The 17,148-nt window shown below is 44.1% G+C and overlaps 1 protein-coding gene across 2 annotated transcripts in view; it reads right to left on the bottom strand.

Moving 5' to 3' along the window:
• Positions 1-11,658, bottom strand: part of BPI (bactericidal permeability increasing protein) — a 47,516-nt gene extending 35,858 nt beyond the window's left edge. Inside the window, exon 1 of one of the 2 annotated variants that reach the window (XM_061437561.1) lies at positions 11,506-11,658. The gene's annotated coding sequence lies outside the window, so the exon portion shown is untranslated. The remainder of the gene's footprint in view (positions 1-11,505) is intronic. The other variant, XM_061437560.1, reaches the window with a different exon arrangement.
• Between the last annotated feature and the right edge of the window lie 5,490 nt (positions 11,659-17,148).

Raw genomic sequence — 17,148 nt, 5'->3', positions numbered from 1 at the left:
TATTATTTTATTACTAGTGCAGTTCTTAGAGTAGATCACAAGATATATTCAGTAGTGAGTAAATGAATACAACAAACTAGTGAATATAATATAAAAGAAGCAGATTCATAGAGAACAAACTGGTGGTTACCAGTGGGAAGGGAGGAGGGGTAACAGAGAGTGGGGGAGTGGGGGGCATAAACTACTGGGTGTAAGATGGGTTCAAGGATGCACTGAACAACATGGGGAATCTAGCCAATATTTTGTCATAGCTGTAAATGGAAAGCAACTGAGAGGGTAACAGGCAGGAAGCCCAGGGGTCTCCAAACAGAGGACATAGGCTGCAAGTGTCAGACATTTTTTATCTCTCTCTCAGGCGGCAGGAGGAAAAAAACAAGTATCAGATTTTTTTTCCCCTTCTCTATACAAAATTAAAAGGAGGTTTCTCTTAAAATATGTGTTGCCATGATACCTGGCTCCACCTGAACTTAACTTTTCTCAAACCTTGAGCTAACCAGTGTGTGTCTTTCTTATGGAAATGTTTGTCTTAAATCTATGTTAATGAACTACTTATTTACCCTGCTGCTGCTAAGTCGCTTCAGTCGTGTCCGACTCTGTGTGACCCCATAGACGGCAGCCCACCAGGCTCCCCCGTCCCTGGGATTCTCCAGGCAAGAACACTGGAGTGGGCATGTATTTACCCTAGACTCTGTCTTTCTCCAAGTCAGTTCCGCTTAAGATGCAGAACCCATAAGTGAAGTGAAGTGAAAGTGGCTCAGAATACTGAGTGGGTAGCCTTTCCCTTCTCCAGGGTATCTTCTCAACCCAGGGATCGAACCCAGGTCTTCTGCATTGCAGGTGGATTCTTTACCAGCTGAGCCACAAGGGAAGCCACAGAACCGATAGTTCAGTCGCTCAGTCGTGTCTGACTCTTTGTGACCCCGTGGACTGAAGCACACCAGGTGTCCCTGTCCATTACCAACTCCCGGAGCTTACTCAAACTCACATCCATAACGTCGGTGATGCCATCCAACCATCTCATTCTCTGTTGTCCCCTTCTCCTTCTGCCTTCAGTCTTGCCCAGCATCAGGGTCTTTTCCAATGAGTCAGTTCTTCGCATCAGGTGGCCAAAATATTGGAGTTTCAGCTTCAGCATCAGTTCTTCCAATGAATATTCGGGACTGATTTCCTTTAGGATGGACTGGTTTGATCTCCTTGCAGTCCAAGGGACTCTCAAGAGCCTTCTCCAACACCACAGTTCAAAAGCATCAATTCTTTGGTGCTTAGCTTTCTTTATGGTCCAACTCTCACATCCATGCATGACTACTGGAAAAACCATAGCTTAAACTAGATGGACTTTTGTCTCTGTTTTTTAATATGCTGCCTAGGTTGGTCATAGCTTTTCTTCCAAGGAGTTAGCATCTTTTAATTTCATGGCTGCAGTCACCATCTGCAGTGATTTTGGAGCCCCAGAAAATAAAGTATGTCACTGTTTCCACTGTTTCCCCATCTATTTGCCATGAAGTGATGGGACTGGATGTCATGATCTTAGTTTTTTGAATGTTGAGTTTTAAGCCAACTTTTTCACTCTCCTCTTTCACGTTCATCAGGAGGCTCTTTAGTTCTTCTTCACTTTCTGCCATGAGGGTGGTGTCATCTGCATATCTGAGGTTATTGATATTTTTCCTGGCAATCTTGATTACAGCTTGGGCTTCATCCAGCCCAGCGTTTCTCATGATGTACTCTGCATAGAAGTTAAATAAGCAGGGTGACAATATACAGCCTTGACGTACTCCTTTTCCTATTTGGAACCAGTCTGTGGTTCCATGTCCAGTTCTAACTTTGCTTCTTGATCTGCATACAGAGTTCTCAGGAGGCAGGGCAGGTGGTCTGGTATTCCCATCTCTTAAAGAATTTTCCACAGTTTGTTGTGATCCACACAGCAAAGGCTTTGGCTTAGTCAATAAAGGAGAAGTAGATATTTTTCTGGAACTCTCCTTTTTCAATGATCCGACAGATATTGACAATTTGATCTCTGGTTTTTCTGCCTTTTCTGAATCCAGCTTGAACATCTGGAAGTTCACAGTTCACATACTGTTGAAGCCTGGATTGGAGAATTTTGAGCATTATTTTGCTAGCGTGTGAGATAAGTGCAATTGTGAGGTGGTTTGAACATTATTTGGCATTGCCTTTCTTTGGGATTGGAATGAAAACTGACCTTTTCCAGTCCTGTGGCCACTGCTGAGTTTTCCAAATTTGCTGGCATATTGAGTGCAGCACTTTCACAGCATCATCTTTCAGGATTTGAAATAGCTCAACTGGAATTCCATCACCTCCAATAGCTTTGTTCACAGTGATGCTTCCTAAAGCCCAACTGACTTTGCATTCCAGGATGTCTGGCTCTAGGTGAGTGATCACACCATCATAGTTATCTGGGTTGTGAAGATCTTTTTTGTATAGTTCTTCTGTGTATTCTTGCCACCTCCTCTTAATATCTTCTGCTTTTGATAGGTCAATACCATTTCTGCCCTTTATTATGCCCATCTTTGCATGAAATGTTCAACCGATAAGGGCCCAACAAACCTGTATGTTCTACTCATGCATTGTTCCCCTGATCTATGTTAATGAATCTCCATATTTACTTGGAAACCTGCCTTTCTTCAAGATTTATGTCAATCGTTTTAAGGCCGGGGATGACTCACCTGGTGCCGCTGTTATCTCAAAGTCCATGTTGTGGGTGAGGGGCCTGGTGCCCCTCTGAGTTTTGAGACCTCGCCTTTCTCTAATTAACAGCTTGCTGATAGGTATATAACATCCTGCTAAAGGAGAAATATCAATAACCTCAGATATGCAGATGATACCATCCTTATGGCAGAAAGTGAAGAGGAACTAAAAAGCCTCTTGATGAAAGTGAAAGAAGAGAGTGAAAAAGTTGGCTTAAAGCTCAACATTCAGAAAACTAAGATCATGGCATCTGGTCCCATCACTTCATGGTAGATAGATGGGGAAACAGTGGAAACAGTGGCTGACTTTATTTTTGGGGGCTCCAAAATCACTGCAGATGGTGATTGCAGCTATGAAATTAAAAGACACTTACTTCTTGGAAGGAAAGTTATGACCAACCTAGATAGCATATTCAAAAGCAGAGACATTACTTTGCCAACAAAGGTCCGTCTAGTCAAGGCTATGGTTTTTCCTGTGGTCATGTATGGATGTGAGAGTTGGACTGTGAAGAAAGCTGAGCGCCGAAGAATTGATGCTTTTGAACTGTGGTGTTGGAGGAGACTCTTGAGAGTCCCGTGGACTGCAAGGAGATCCAACCAGTCCATTCTGAAGGAGACCAGTCCTGGGTGTTCATTGGAAGGACTGATGCTGAGGCTAAAACTCCAGTACTTTAGCCACCTCATACGGAGAGTTGACTCATTGGAAAAGACCCTGATGCTGGGAGGGATTGGGGGCAGGAGGAGAAGGGACGACAGAGGATGAGATGACTGGATGGCATCACCAACTCGATGCACATGAGTTTGGGTGAACTCCGGGAGTTGGTGATGGACAGGGAGGCCTGGCGTGCTGAGATTTACGGGGTCCCAAAGAGTCGGACACAACTGAGCGACTGAACTGAACTGAACTGAAAGGCTAGCAGGGGGCACTCTTTCTGCCCCCTTCTGATGTCTATGTCTGAAGCTTTCTCTATCTCTTTTATACTTTGATAAAACTTTATTACACAAAAGCTCTGAGCAATCAAGCCTGGCCCCAGATTGAATTCCTCTGCTCTGGAGGCCAAGAATCCCAGCATCTTTCATGGCTCAGCAACAACCTTTCACAACCTTTAAAATTTTATAAAAATTGAAAGTTTAGGAGAATTCCCTGATGGTGCAGTAGTCAGGACTCAGCGTGGCAGTTTAAACTGCTGTAGGCCCAGTTCAAGCCTGGTAGAGGAACTAAGATCCTTGCAAGCAATTTTTAAAATTAAAATTAAAAAAAAATATATTGTCAGTAAATGAAAGAAGAGTCAGAGCCCAGAGAATAAATTCCAGACAATAAGTTGTTTGGAGCCTAAGGAGAACAAGTGCAGCCTGACAATCCTCAGAGGCTTCCTGGAGAAGGTGAAAATTGACCTTGGCCATGGAGGGGCAGCCTTGGGGTTGAGAGAAGCAGGCCACTTCTGAGCCTGAAGGTATTGGCTTTGCAGGAGGGACAGTTTCTGGAGAGAGCTGAAGGCTGTGGGAAAGGGAAACAGAAAGCAGAGAGGTTGTCCTAGGGAACAGAGGGGAGGGAGTGTGTCCCTCTCACTTCTCATTTCTCTCTGGAAGCTGAAACCCTTCGCCAGGGTTACAGTGTTGGCTCCAGCAGGCTGGGCCTCCTCCAGCCCCAGGGACAATCACAGGAAGTAATGCAACACATAGTTGCCAAATGTCCAAGGAACACCCAGAGCCATTTCCCCCCAGCCAGGTTGGGAAATAGGTGTGTACTCAGCCAGCTCTGGAGCCTGCTGCTGGTAAGGAAAAAACCATTGCCAGCCTGGCCCTGCTTGGTAGTGATGAGAGCATGGGGCTGGAGACCTGGGCAGGTGGGGATCAGGGGTGGCCAGTGAGGACCGGGGCCAGGCTTTTAGCCCTGGCTTTGCCTCTACACGGCTATGCGAACTTGAACGAGTCTTTGCACCTTTCTGGGTCTCAGAGTCCTCATCTGCAAGAGCAGCCCTGTCTTTGGAGGATGTAAACGAATCCCTCGGCAACAACCAAGCCACACCCTTGGCTAACATTCTCTTTTAATAATCCTCACCTGTCTCTGAAAGTAGGTATTATTGGCTCTATTTCACAGATGAGAAAATTGAGGCTCAGAGAAATTAAGTAGCTTCCCCAAGGCCACACAACTGAGAAGTGGCATGTGGATATAGAGGACCTCAAAAAGAGGGAAGGGAGCACGTCCTGTTAGGTTGCATGATGAAATTGACTCTGAAATGTCAGGACTCCTGCAGAAGCACATCCCCTTAGACCCCTGGGCATCCTCCATGGACTGTGTGGGGGAAGGGTAGGCCAGGTGGAGGTAAGCAAGGCATGTTGTGGTCTTGTTCTCAGAGCCCAGTGTCCCCTAAGTTTTTCAAGTATGAAGATCCTCATGTGATAATAATTAAGTTTGCATCCAGTAAGTTGAAAAAAAGCCACTGCAAATCTAGAGACTTTTTAAAATGAATTTGCATTTTTCAAACTCAGGGTTTAGAGACATTCGAGATGAAGAGGCAGGGGCACATTTGGATGATATTTAATAGTTAGGCTATGCTATGCTATGCTAAGTCACTTCAGTCGTGTCCGACTCTGTGTGACCCCATAGACAGCAGCCTACCAGGCTCCCCTGTCCCTGGGATTCTCCAGGCAAGAACACTGGAGTGTCCTTCTCCAATCCATGAAAGTGAAAAGTGAAAGTGAAGTCGCTCAGTCGTGTCCGACTCTCAGCGACCCCATGGACTGCAGCCTACCAGGCTCCTCAGTCCATGGGATTTTCCAGGCAAGAGTACTGGAGTGGGGTGCCATTGCCTTCTCCTATAGTTAGTCTAAGGGGCCTCTAAATGACTAAAACTTGCCTGACCAGTTCCCCACCCCCTGGCCCCCTCTGCACCTGGGGAACTGAACTCAGACTGTCACACTCGGAAGCAAAGTAGTGATTCATCGTCAGTTGGGCCAGTGGCCAGTGGCTGAGGCTGGCCTGGAACAGAGGTGGGGGTGGGGGTGCAGGTCTCATCCCCTCCCAGCCCTTGGCTGAATGCGTGGGGGTGAAACCCCAATGGCTGGCTTGGGTGGAGAGAGGGAGAGGGAGAAAACCAGAGTGAGCTTTGGTTAGGCTTACTGGTCACGTAGCACAGAGCAGAAGAACTGAAAATGGGCACCTGGATGTGTACCCTTTAGCCCCCGAAACTCCTGCCCACTATCAGACAAGAACCCATTAGTGTTCTAGAATCCAGCCAATTGGAGTAGCAATTCCAGATTCCTAGGGGGAGGGTCGGTACTCTTGCCTGGAAAATCCCATGGATGGAGGAGCCTGGTGGGCTGCAGTCCATGGGGTCGCTGAGTCGGATATGACTGAGGGACTTCACTTTCACTTTTCGCTTTCATGCATTGGAGAAGGAAATGGCAACCCACTCCAGTGTTCTTGCCTGGAGAATCCCAGGGATGGGGCAGCCTGATGGGCTGATGTCTATGGGGTCGCACAGAGTCAGACACGACTGAAGTGACTTACCAGCAGCAGCAGGAGGGGAGAAGGATGGTGAGAGCAGGGAAGCAGGTGGGGTTGAGAGCATTTCTTACCCTCCTGGGGAATGTGTGCTGGCTTCCAGACAAGCCTTCCTGAACTATTTGGATTCCTAGATCCTTTGAAAGAATTCAGATCCTCCACCCCACCCACCACAGCCTGAGGCCAGGACTACGTTGGTGACAGGAGCTATTAAAGGATTTTGAACAGAGGTGTCACATGAAAAGGTTATTCTTCTCTTAGCCATTATGGAGCACTGTGAGCGGCATAATACTGTGTGTGTGTGCTAAGTCGCTTCAGCTGTGTCTGACTCTTTGTGACCCCATGGATTGTAGCCCGCCAGGCTCCTCTGTCCATGGGCTTCTCCAGGCAAGAATATTGGAGTGGGCTGCCATGCCCTCCTCCAGGGGATCTTCCTGCCCAGGGATCAAACCTGCATCTTTTATGTCTCTTGCATTGGCAGGCGGGTTCTTTACCAGGCTTCCCTTGTGGCTCAGCTGGTAAAAAAGCCACCTGCAATGCAGGAGACCTGGGTTCAATCCCTGGGTTGGGAAGATCCCCTAGAGAAGGGAAAGGCTACCCACTCCAGTTTTCTGGCCTGGAGAATTCCATGGACTGTATAGTCCATGGGGTCGCAAAGAGTCAGACAGGACTGAGCGACTTTCACTTTCATTCTTTCAGTGTCACCTGGGAAGTCCAATACTATGTGTGCCTCTCAATTAATTTTAATTAATTAATTCACTCTGCCTTCATAGTTAAGGCATAGAAATTCCTGTGATTGCATAAGCCAAACTTCTATCTTTTTTGTACATTTCTTTTCCTGCTCCAATCAGCACAGCTGCTTTCTGTTGCTGCCATTAGGAACAGTGGTTAGAACAATACCCATACATGTGTGTGTGTGTGTGTGTGTGTGTGTGTGTTGTACACAAGCTTGCATGTGTAGATATGCAGTGACCCCAGTGATAAGAACCACATGAGTCAGTGTCTCGGATTCTGTTCCCAGGTGTCTGATAGTCTGAAAGTGGAGGCTTCTTTTCTCAGAGAAAAGGGCAGACAAGCATTAACAAAATGCTTCCAGGTACTACATTTCACTGAATCCTGTCCACTCAGGAAGGAGTTAACATTTGTATTTTTACAGAAGACACCGAGGGTCCAAGAGTCTGGAAGGCTGCCAAGGCTTCAGAGCTACTAAGGGGTGGAACTGAGGACAAGTTCAAACCCTGGCCCCCTCCCACTGTTACCCATTGCCTTTCCCCTGGAGCTCAAAATGAGTGGGAGATTGGCCAGTTGGGGGTCTTCAAAAGGGGTGGAGTGCTCTGCCAGCATGGGGTACTGATCTCTATAAGCACACAGCAAACCCCTGCTCCACACGCCGCCCCAGCACATCAGTGGATTCCAACGTGGGCCATCCACGGCCCCTGAAAGAGATCTGTCCAGGGGCCGTCTTCGGGGGCTCTACTAGCCACCAAGAGCCTACTGTACATTTTGCCCAATGCTGTACCTTCCCTGAGGAGTGAACAACAGTGGGGAAGTTGCTGCCTGGAAGTTGCTGCCAATCCAAATGGGACTGAGATGACCTTTGCAAAATGAGGCCACCATGGCTAAGCCCCTCCTGTGCTGGCTGGACCTGGAACTCTCCATTTGTAATGGATGTGGCTGTTGATGACTGGAAGTGCCAAGTCCTGCCCAGTAAGGAGAGTCTGGCTCAGCTTCATCCCGTCCCCCCACTCTCTGAGGAGGGGGCTGCAGGGGTTTGGGAGTTCTGAGTGGCAAAACAATGAAGAAGGGAGGGTGGGGGGAGAAAGAGGGAAATGATAGAGGTTCTAGGGCAGGGCTAGCTCTGGGGGCTGGCTCTTAATCTACATATGGATAAAGAAGTTTCTTATCTGTTTTGCTCCCAGGTACCTCGGTTGGCTTCTGGCACACAGTAGGTGCTTGTTGGCTGAATTAAGGGAGTTTGGAGAAGAGAGACCTCCAAAAAGCTGATAGTGATGGTGGTGAGGGATATGAACAATCGAGGACAGGGAAATATTGAGAAGTATTAATATCTCGGGCTTCCCTGGTGGCTCAGTGGTAAAGTATTTGCCTGCCAATGCAGGAGAGGTGGCTTTCATCCATGATTCAGGAGGTTCCCACATGCCGAGGAGCAACTCAGCCTGTGCACCTTAATTCTAGAGCCTGGGGGCTGCAAGTACTGAAGCCCCCACACCCCAGAGCCTGTGCTCCAAGCAACAGAAGCCCGTGCACTGCAACTAGAGAGTCGCTCCTGCTCACTGCAACTAGAGAAAAGCCCTAGCAGCAGTGAATACCCAGCACGGCCAAAAATAATAAAGAAATAAATGAAATTTTATATATATATATATAAAGAAATGCCTCAGGAGGTGGTGCTTATTCCTTTCAGAATGCTCTAAATTACAAGTGAAGGACTTGAGTTGTTTAAAAATTATTTGGGGGGTGTCAGGACAGTGACCCTGTGAGCGCCACCTGCCCTGAGATGGGACCAGTAGGCTCATACATCTATCAGCAGGATTTTCACAGCAAGGATGCTAATGCTTAGCTAATGCTAAGCACTTAGGTGGCAGGCATTGTTCAAAGCCGTTTGCACATGTGTGCATGCTTATATACACAGACGACATCCTGATGAGCTAGCCTCCATCTTTATCCTCATGTTTCCAGAGGAGGACACGGAGACACAGAGAGGCTGAGTCCCTGATGCAGGGACACAGTGATTAATAAGTGACTAATTAATTAATAAGTGATTAATTGGGCATCAGTCAGGGTGGGGGGCACCAGAGCACACCCTCCTGACCATACCCCTCATGTACTAGAGCCTAGGTCACGGGGAAGGGGCGAGCAGGTGTGAGCCACTGCCTCTGAGATGGTCAGGCTGCCTTGTGGCAACTGAAGGGGGCTTCTGGGTCTGAATTACTGCACCCCCTCACCCCTGCCCACTGTTGCGCAGTCTCCTGCTTTGTCTACTCAGGGAGGAAAAATAAACATTGACGGGACAGGGCTCAGGGTTCATCTGGGGGCTGCTGTTTTCCCAGCTGTGGAGTGGAGGCCTCCTCCCAGGCTCCCAGAGCCAGCCCTGGACTCCAGCGGTTCCAAGGAGCCAGGACCAAGTGTGGTCTTTGTGGGAAAATCAACCAAAAGAAGAGCAAAAGAAAATAAAGATCAGCTGTGATCCCTCCACTCAGAAGGATGTGGACACCGTTTCTGGTGTTTAGCTAGCAGTGAGTCTTCCTACCAGTGTGTGTGTGTGTGTGTGTGCACGCACATGTGTGTATATACACACATACACACAAGCAGATGAAGTCTGTTACACAGTTGTGTGGCATGGATATTCATTTGGCAATATTGGGAACGTTTATCCATATCATTAAATATTCTTAGCATATTTTTCTCTAGCTTTCACATGGTTGGCTTGTTTTAATTTATAAAGGTATTATACACCTTTTATACTTTGCATCTTTTTATTGAGGTGTTGTTTGCATATAGGAACACTTTGCATACAGTCACACTTTCTAGTGTTTATATCTGAGTTTTGACAAACCCATAGTCTAATCACCGCAGTAATCAACATACACATTTCTTCAACCCCAAAAGCTTCTTTGTCCTCTTTTGTAGTCAGCCCCTCCCACCACCCCCACCACTAGCAACCCATGATATTTTATTTTTCTGTATGTTTGCCTTTTCCCAAATGTCTTATCAATGGAGTATACAGCCTTTTGAGTCTTGCTTCTTTGATAGCACAGAGCACTGAGGCATATCCGTCCGTCTGTAGTGTCTTTCTTTGCTGAGTAATATTCTATTGTATGGAAACACCACAGTTTGTCATTCACCACATGAAGTAACCTGCATTGCTTATAGTTTTGGGTCATTATGAGCAGACCTGTTATAAACATTCACATAATCATGTTTTTGTTTCTCTTGGATAAGAACCTAAGAGTAGAATTTCTGGGTCCCGTTAATGTATGCAATATTATTTATTTTTTAACATAGGAAAAGCGAATTGTGTTTTATTTATGTTTTTCTGACATCACTATGAAAAACGTGAACAAAACACATAAACTGCTGAATTCATTAACTTGAAATGTTTCATTTTCTCTAATAGTAATTTTTTGATGTTCGGACTACCTGGTTTTTGTTGCAAAAATTCCTGTATATCCTGGTTTCTCCATTACCTCTTCAGAGCAGTCCCTCAGAACTATCTGACAGGCTGCTTCCCAGGCTTAAGTCCTCAGCAAATCTGCTGAATAAAACAGAATTCTCAGCTTTTAGATTGTGCATTTTTTTTTTCAGTCACCACATGTCACCACATTAAAACCTACTACATCTTAGATTACAGCGTTCCTTTGTATGGATGTACAATAATTTATTTAAACAATCCCCTCTTGTTGGATATATAAGTAGACTTTTTGTTTTGTTTTTACATCTTATAAACAAAATCTTTGAGCCAAAAGTTGTGTTTTTTGGTTTTTTTTTTTGCATTTATAGGTATTCCTTTAGGATAAATACATAGATATGGACTTGCTTGGACAAAGACCTCCATGCCACTTTATTTCATTCTACCTTTTCCTTAATATTTTTCCCTCGTGCATATATGAAAAGTTGGTATATAACACAGCCTACATTGCAAATGCAGATGGAAATATTGGTCTTTCCAATAAACTGCCAGAATAGCTGTCTATTCATAAGGAAGAAAATGAAAACCATTCTCTATCTCATGTCATATATTAAAAACCCATTCCAGGTGAATTGAGAATTTAAATGTAAGTGGTAAATCTTATAAGTTTAGAATAAAATGTAGAAGAGCATCTTTATGGAAAAGTCCTTTAACCAAAGCTTTTAAGAGCAAGATACAAAAGGTTTAAACCATAAAGGAAATACATAAGTTTGACTAATTGAAAACTGAGAACTTCCATTCATCAAAAGGCCCCATGAAGAGAGTGAAAAGACAAGTCACAATTGTCTGTATTTGTAACACATAGAACTAACCAAAGAGCTGTAAGATATGTAGACAAACACCTATGAATCAATAAAACAGACTAATAAATAACACAAGAGAAAATGAGCAAAAATACAAACAGAAATTTCAAAAAGGAAGCGGAAATGATCCATAAACGTGAGTAAAGACACTCCACCCATTTTGTGCTCATCTCAGTCTATCAATAAGCAATGTGGTTGGAACGGCCTTTGTGGTTCTTATTACGATTACAAGATGCCCTTAAGCAATAGCCATTAGGAAACTGAAAAAAATGAAAGTTTAATACTTACAAGTCCTGGAAAGTACACAGCACACTTGAGGCCACACAGCAAGGTTGCAAGTAGAAAGAAGAGAGAATGCATGTGAGAGCCGGAGGCTCAGCTTTTACTGGAGAAGAGTGTGAGGCCCTTGGGTATCCTGGGCTCTCTCTCTATTGGCAAATTTAAAATATAACAGATTCCGGCTGTTATATAAAGTGCAGGAAGAGAAAAAACAGGTGGCCCAAACGGTCATTTATTAAAATCAACCAAGGTCTCTAAAACAAAGGCCCCTCAGTAGGGAAAGCTGGCTTGATTCTTCACCTAATTGCTTCTTCAAGATAGACCTGATTGAAGTGGGTGCTTGGGTAATCAAAGCTTAAGGCAAACACTTCCATTCCAAAAGGAAAAGTCATCTGTCAAGGTTTACACTACAATCTACCCTGTGATGTGGAGGCAACAGAATTAAAGGTGAGTCAACTAATTGCCTGGGTAGACAGTTGCTAAAAGTTAAGGGTAAGTCAGGTTGTAACCCAGAAACTGCACACCTAAGTAGGATCATAGTAGCAGAGCCTACAATAATTGTATAGGCAATAGTCTGAAACCCACTTCATGGCCATTGTCTCACACTTGAACGGCCTCATGATGAAACCAAGTCAGTGATTTGGGAGCCCTAGCAATATCTTCAAAGATTAGAGTCATATTATGAAATATTTTTGAGCTTTCCAGGTGGTGCTAGTGGTAAAGAACCTGCCTGTCAATGCAGGAGACATAAGAGATGTAGGGTTCGATCCTGGGGCCAGGAAGATCTGTTGGAGGAGGGCATGGCAACCCACTTCAGTATTCTTGCCTGGAGAATCCCACAGACAGAGGAGCCAGACAGGCTATAGTGCATAGGGTCACAAAGAGTCAGACAAGACTGAAGAGAGTGCATAGGGTTACAAAGAGTTGGACAAGACTGAAGAGACCTAGCACACACGCACGCGTGAAATATTTGAACATCTTCAGCCATTTGGTATAAATATGTTTGAATCTATCCTGATTTGGTAGATTGCTCCATATGTCATTGAATTGGTCTCTTAATCCTGACAAGTTGCTTTAGTTAAAGGGTTGTGTCTTATTTCAGTTGAGGAAATCAGTCCTGATTATTCAGTGGAAGGATTGATAGTGAAGCTGAAACTCCAATACTTTGACCAACTAACTCATTGGAAAAGACTCTGATGCTGAGAAAGATTGAAGGCAGGAGGAGAAGGGGACAAGAGAAGATGAGTTGGTTGGATGGCATCACCGATGGACATGAGTTTGAGCAAGCTCCGGGGAGATGGTGATGGAAAGGGAAGCCTGGCATGCTGCAGTCCATGGGGTTGCAAAGAATCAGACACAACTGAGCGACTGAACTGAACTGAACAATGAAGCTGAGCTCTCCAGGTTAGGCCTACACAGTGCATGTATTGGCATCAGGTTATTTAGTAAGAGGCATTTCTGTGGAAGCAAAAGATTCTGAGTTTTGAAGGCAATCAGTTGAGAAGATTTCTGGATGCCAAGCTTGAAGTATCTTCAGATGGAGTGAGGGCAGGCAGTGGTGATCTAATAGAATTTCCTTGTTTGCAGTTTGAATGCCACTGGTGATCTTTCTGAGGGTCCCACACAGCAATAACTATGAAGATCCTCCATTTATGAGCTGGTGTGGTGATTTCTCTAAAGTTTATTTCAAGTTGTTCCACTTTAGCTTTCATGCCTTTGGGAAAAGGGCAGTTTTAGTTCTCAGTGATTCCAAGTCAGAAAGAAGGAGAGATATTGGAAACATTAGTTTGGAGAGTTGGAGCCAGATAGCAGAGAAAATGAAAACAGTTCATATCTAGTCCCGTTTACAGGTAGAAAACAAAACCACAAAGACCACTAACAGAGCTAGACTCTAATATCCACAAGTGTGTATTATAGTTTCTACTGAAACATAGTTGTTTTTTTTTTTCCCCTCTATAGTCACCCCTTTTCTATCGGAGATAATCAAAGTAAGACTAATTTGTTTGCAAAAGAAATCTAGTCTCATTAAACTTGATCTTACTATTCACACAAATGCAGTAAGAATAGTGATTGACCATACAGACTCTTTTATGTCTGATTTGCTGAAACTTTTCATAAGGAATCTTGGATTGAACTTTTAAAGGCTAGATTTCTCTGGTGACCCAATGGTTAGGACTGTGTTTCCACTGCAGGGAGTGTGGGTTCAATCCCCAGTTAGGGAACTAAGATCTCATATGCCCTGAAGTGCAGCCAAAAAAAAAAAGAATCTAAGAAGCAATGCCAAACACTTACCATCAACCTTTGCCTGCAGTACCTATAGATTTAGATGAATTCCTCTCTTCTCAAGGTCTTCCAAATACCCTGAGGTTCCTGGGCCTGACCTTTCTTACTCATCTGGTAAGGCTACTGGGAAATCTATATGTGCCAGGCTGATTTTCCTAAGTGGCTGTTACTGAGCAAGGGCTCATGTACCCCTAGTGCAGAAAGCCAAATGCTAACAGGCAATGTTTGCAACAAAGTAAAGGTTTATTTGCAGGACACCAGCCAGTGAGAAACAAGTCTCGAATCCACTCCAACTTGGTCTTTGAGTTAGGGATGTATTGAAAGGGAAGAAAAAAGGAATTGGGAGTGATCATCATCTTGAGACATTTCTGTGACATTTCTATTTTTTGTTTGTTTCAAAATAAACATTTTATTTTAAAAAGGTTATCTGATATTTTATTTTGACAATTAATTTTTTTAAACAGAGATAAGAAAAATATTTGTATAACCATAGAGTTACAATAAGTTTGGTTATAGCAAAATCATACAATACAAAAAAATTTGGTAATAGGAAAATAATATACCTGACAGGGTGAGCTGACCCTCCTGACCCTCTTTAGATTCTAACAGAGGAATGTGAGTGAATAGCCACCAATCATCCAGGAATGAAATTAATGTTTGCATCAGTACATAAGGGGTTAACTTGGATTTAATGGGATCTTCTTTGGAATGTAGAAAATCACTTGCATCTAAGCAATTCTGTGACATTTCTTAATCATAGTTTTGGGAGTAGGAATTCTTCCGTTTACAATTCTCAGGCCAGGTGGTCCATAAAATGGGGGTCTCTTAGGTCATCTTGCCTTGGAGAAACAACTTGAATTTGTATATGAATGATTATATCTAATAATGGCAATTTTAGTACATTAATGATGTTATCGACCACAGCAATCTTAGTCATCTGATTCTGGTTGATTAGTGTTCAGTTAGCACAGGATTGAGGTCAGAGGAGATCAAAAAGGGATTGAGGTCAGAGGAGACAAGCAAGAGAATAAAGTTTTGGATAGAGAAATTAATCATACACTCAGTAAGGGCACTTGGTTTTAAGGGAACTTGGTTTCTGGCTTTATTGGCTCCACAGAGTCAGCCTTAGTTCTTTAACCCTGGTCGTATGTATGTTTATGCACATTCTCAAATATGATGTCCCAGCCAAACCCTTGGTAATATGCCCAATGATTCCAACTGTGTCCTGTCACAAGGAGAACAGATTCTTATTGAATTTAGGCAAATAATTATATTGCTGTGAACATAAGAATATTTAATAAGAGTTTCTAAATTCTGGAGGGATCAGTAGTGAGAAAAAAAATTCAGTTGACCAACATGAGTTTGAACTCTGTGGATCAATTTATAATCTTAAGTTACCTCCTAGGGTGTTTAATTTCATCTCCATTTGTTTGTTCAAAGACATGGTAAGAATTACAGCTTCAAGGGACAGGGAAAGAATGTAAGTTTTCTCCTAGGAGTTTTCATGCCCTTTGGATGATTTCAGCAGTCCCAATAAAATGTAGTAGCATTGCCCTGAAATTAGGGGAGGTATCTGTTAAAATAGGGCTTTCCTGGTGGCTCAGAGGGTAAAGAATCAGCCTGCAATGCAGGAGACCCAGATTTGATCCCTGGGTTGGGAAGATTCCCTGGAGAAGCGAATGGCTACCCACTCCAATATTCTTGCCTGGAGAATTCCTTGGACAGAGGAGCCTGGAGGGCTACAGTCCATAGGGTTGCAAAGAGCTCAACATGACTGAGTGACTAACACTTTCACTTTCTGTTAAAATAATTCCTTGGATTCAAGGTCAAATGGGGCCTCTTCAGGAGTGGAAGTGAGGAGGGGGTCTTTTGGGTCACTGTGGTCATGGAAAAGATAAACCCATTGGATCAGGTCAACTCTGGAATGGGAGATGGGTCTCATCTTAACGTTTTTCATTCACTGAGATATTTAGCAGTGATCCTCATTGAAGGCCTCAATAACCCCGTCAGCTTTTCCCTTGGTGGCAGGGACTTCTCATGAGGTGTGTTTTTTAATCTTGTCCCACTCAAGGGAAAGATGAGAGGACTTAGGATCTCTGGTGTCTTGAAGGCAATGAGCATGTAGCCTGGATAGATCTTTATGGAACTTATGGAACTTGGGGTCCTCAGAGATACCCATTGATCAATGTGTTTAGAAGCCAAGAATAATAATTCAATATCTATAATGCATGTGCTCAGTCATGTCTGACCCTTTCTGACCCGGTGGACTGTAGCCCATCTAGGCTCCTCTGTTCATGGGATTCTCTAGGCAAGAATACTGAGCTGGTTGCCATTTCCTCCTCCAGTGGATCTTCTTGACCCAGGGATCAAAGCCCATGTCTCTTATATCTCCTGCATTAGCAGGCTGATTCTTTACCACTGAGCCACCTGGGAAGACTCTTCAAACAAATAAAACCCCACAATAATCAATGAGTTCCTAGTTCCTTTTCCTCCTTCCTGTTGCATAAAACCTTTAAGAAAGATTTGAATTTTAATAATATAGCTTCTGATTTCAGTTTTTACTTCTCTTTTTTTTTTGACTGTGTCTCATAACTCTTGGAATCTTAGTTCTCAATATTAGTTCCCTAACCAAGGATTGAACCATGCTCCCTGCAGTGGAAGTGTAGACTCCTAACCACCGGACTGTCAGGGAATCCCTAGTTTTATATGATTTTTCCTGTTACTTTAATCTTCTGTGTTGCTACCAGCAAATTTTGGATGACGTCATTGTGAGCCCTCTTTGTAGGTGGCAACAATTTTTTTCCCCAGGGTGTCCCAAGAGAACTTCTAGGGATTGGCTTTTGCCAGCCACATCATATCAGAAATTGAATCCACAGTAAACAGAAGAGCAATGAAGAATAATGGTTGTGGGTGAAGTGGTGGCCCAGAGCCCGTAGGCCTGTTACATTTTCCTTAAGGTGTTGCCATTTGTTTCAGGTTCCGAGACTATTTTACTTCCGGATTAGGACATGCAGTCCAGGCACAATTTACCGACTCCATGCAGGCTGAGTTCTCCCACCTTCCCTGCCCCCCTTACTTACGGGACTCGTTTTCTTGGTATATTTAGCCCAGAGCCTCTCCCTGGGCAGTGACAACAGCCCTGGGATCCAATCCCCTCCTCCTTAACTCCTCTTAGTCTTGAGATGTAGAAGGCCCTTATGCACATTTATAGTCAATTAAAGCCTTTGTAATTAGTGGTCTAATTGTCTCTTGAAACCATATGGCCTTGATCATGCTGCTCTGGGGAGACCTTTTGGATGATTACAGTAGCCTTGGCATTTTGGGTTAGCTACGCAGGCAACACACGGCTGAGAGGGCAATATGCAAAAG

This window comes from Bos javanicus, chromosome 13, assembly GCF_032452875.1.
Source record: "Bos javanicus breed banteng chromosome 13, ARS-OSU_banteng_1.0, whole genome shotgun sequence".
NCBI classification, from domain to species: Eukaryota; Metazoa; Chordata; class Mammalia; order Artiodactyla; family Bovidae; genus Bos; species Bos javanicus.
This window is presented reverse-complemented; position numbering and strand designations above follow the sequence as displayed.